The sequence below is a fragment of the Limulus polyphemus genome, unplaced genomic scaffold (assembly GCF_000517525.1).
Source record: "Limulus polyphemus unplaced genomic scaffold, Limulus_polyphemus-2.1.2 Scaffold7, whole genome shotgun sequence".
Lineage (NCBI taxonomy): Eukaryota > Metazoa > Arthropoda > Merostomata > Xiphosura > Limulidae > Limulus > Limulus polyphemus.
Window position 1 is genome coordinate 75,533 of NW_013665617.1, and position 3,625 is coordinate 79,157.

Consider the following 3,625-nt stretch of genomic DNA (forward strand, 5'->3'; position numbering starts at 1 on the left):
ACCCTTAATGTACTTATGGAAATCCTTGTCATTAATTTTAAAAGATCTTGGCCAATATTTTTTCATATAATCTTTTAGATTTTCTAATTTCTCCTTTGACCAACGCTCTTGATCTCTAATCTTCTAAATTTCTCATCATTGCAGTCAATTTAAATTCTTTATAATGCTTTTCATACCATTTGTGAGCCAACCTGGTTTTTACTTACAGACTATTTTTTGTTTTGTTTTTTAATGAGGAACATGGGTATCTTGGATATTTAAGAATTATAAAATTTGTCCACATTTGATCATTATCTCCAATCAATTCAATTTCCAAATTCACAGCAGATAATTCTTGTCTCATCCCTTCAAAATTTGCTTTTCAATATTTGTAACCAAAATATTATTATTCCTGTACTCGGCAAAACATCAAATCTAATTGAGCAATGGTCACTTGCTCCCAGATGTTTCCCCAATCTCCACCCTATCAAACATTTCTATAAGTTAACAATAAATCTAAAATAGCATTGTTTCTAGTTGGTTCCTTAACCAATTGGGGAAAAAAAACCCATCCTGAACGGCTTCAAAATCTGTCTCTCTCATAATTTGCCTTTAAAATTTCACACTCTATATGCTGAAATTAAAATTTCCCATAATTATAACTTCATTAAGCAGTTGCATTATTTATCTCACTGTAGAGATTCTCGTTAATTTCATATGGTGGTTTGTAACAAATTCGAACTAAAAACTGTCTCCATTATAATCACTAACAGAACCCCAAACACATTCAAACTCCTTGCTAATAGCTTTGATGTCCTCAACTTGAATAGGGTGTAATTCATATTTTACCTATAAAGCCATTCCTCACCTTCTTTTTTGTATTCTATCTTTATAAGCAAACCTATAACCTTGTATTTTAAATAAATTTCTGTCATCAAAATTGTCTACGTTAACCGGGTTTCAGTTATTATCATTAATCAAAATACTCTGTTCCAGCTAGTGCTCTCAAGTCATCCATTTTATTTATTATACTTCTAACATTACAATAGTAACTGTTTAGCTTATTATTAAAACTACTTTGTTCGTACTCTATACTTTTCTATACATTTTATTTATTTTTCATTATACTGGCCCTCACCACTGTTTAGTTCTAGTTTAAAGCTGCATTTATAGTTGCGTTAATATCTCTTGCAAACAAGCCAGTCCCCACCCTATTTAAATGTAAATCATCCATTCCATAAAGCTCCCTTTTCCCATGGAACTGATCTGACAAATCCAATCTGCTGATTCTTACATGTAAACCTTAATGATCTACTTATAATTTCACAATTATGTATTGGCAGTGTGTCTGACAGAATTAAATTATTATGACCCCTTTCTTTTAATGCCTTGTACTTCACAATTAGCTTCTCTGCTCTACCCTTCCTTACATCACCAGCCTCCTATGTGCACTACAGAGACTGCATCACGGCTAGCATTCTTTATCACTCGTTCTGTCGGTTATATCCACAACCCCTGCACGTGGATAGCATTATTTAATTCTTTTCTCCTTATTTGCTTCAGAGACTGTGGTAAGTCCACCTCTGCGTGCTACACAAATACAGTCCCCCGGTGGGACAGTGGTAAGTTTACGAACTTACAACGCTATAATGAACTGAGTTAGGATCTTTGCATTGTATGTGTTATTCTGAATAGTGAGTGATGCATGTAGCTTTATATTATGTGGTACTGCACTTGGAGTATTTGTCTGATTTCAAATTTCGGTGTATCATAATTCTTGCGATCTCTTGTCTAGAGAAAACCTGTTTGAAATATTTACTCTATACTCCAGCAGCCAATTGGAGTCAAACCAGAATACTAAAAGCTGGCCAAAAGTTACAAAAAATTACAACCCACTTTGTGAGAATAAAATATTTGTACACTTGTGTTTGCTTGTTTTTCCTTTGCTATTGGTGTTCGATTTATTCTCTATAAAAATTTGTAGAATCACCATTTTGGCGAAAACTCTTTTTTTTTACATGTTGGATTATAGTCTCCTTGAATACCACGTCTACAATCTGGTTTGAAATCGGCACTGCTACTAAGCTGGAGAACATTAAAAATATTCGACTTTTGATATCAAATATAAGAAAAATGATCATTCAGAGGATATTTCGTCCAATGCTAATACCATTATAGTACCATCAAAATGATTGCACATAAATATAATGAGAGTGATAAATGGGTAAATTGATTTAATTTCTTTCGTCCATTATAGTAAGAAGGTAGGTGGAGTAATTTACCGAATTGCTTTTCACCAAATATCGTATCCCATGGACCAATTTTATAATTTAATGGTTGGATTACATCTATTGATGGATAATTAAAAAGAAAATATGATTTGTCGTCACAGATACAATGGTGTGAAATAAATTTGCTACAGATAAAAAAAATAACCAGCCAACAGTGGATTTACCTTTTCCATCTACAGAAACTCAAGCAATTGAGAAAAACTATGACTAACCTATGTGCTTTAGACTATACAAATGCCCTGGGCCCAGCATGGCCAGATGGTTAGGGCGCTCTACTCGTAATCTGAGGGTCGCGGGTTCGAATCCCCGTCACACCAAACATGTTCGACCTTTCAGCCGTGGAGACGTTATAATGTGACGGTCAATCCCACTATTCGTTGCTAAAAGAGTAGCCCCAAGAGTTGGCGGTGGGTGGTAATTGCTAAATTAGGGACGGCTAGCGCAGATAGCCCTCGTGTAGCTTTGCGCGAAATTCAAAACAAACAAACAAACAAATGCCCTGCAGGAGGCTACCCTTTCCAAAAAAAAAAAGTCGAGAAGTGGCAAGTTTTGTTTATATTGATATTAATAATATAAAAAGTAGTTGCCCATTTGTTACGGGTGTAACAGGCAGCTATTGCGAGATAATTACTGAGTTACATAAGAGTATTTATTTAACTACCAGGAGTATGCAGCCAATGGAAACAGCGCTAAGATCACAAACTCGAGGAGGTTTACGTGAGAATAAAGAAAACTGAGATTTATAATCATATAATGAAATACATTTATTGACTAATATTTACAAGATTGACTTAATAACCCATTTTAGATAAATGCTCATTAATTCTAGCACTAAAATATTAAAAGACTGAAATAAAAACTTACTGAATTGTGCTGACGGTGTATCCGATATTACGCTCTCTCTCACTTATATTTGTAACCCAGCTTTTATACAATTTTGTAGTTATGTGATGTGTGTCTGTGAGCTAGATGCAAATGGTTATCTATCACATGATTTTTCCATATATGGGTTAGAGTATTCTTCTTGGAGGACTTTGGAACTTCTTGCAAGAAATATATCATTTGTAGTTCATTACCGTCTACTGCTAACTAGGACAACTTTGATGATTGTCACTTTGTTCACATGTTTATCAGTATTTGTATATTGATCTTAGATCATCCATTTGAAGTCCCTTTCAGCCTATTTCTTTCATTAAAAGTTCTTTATACATATTGATATTTTTCGTAATTAATCGAATGTTTATATTTCATCGCTTAGAAGTATCTCATGATAAGATAATTCTAATTAATGAGATGACAAAATGAACTCATTAATTTTTAATGTCTTTTGAATGGTTTGGTGTGTTTTTCTGGCA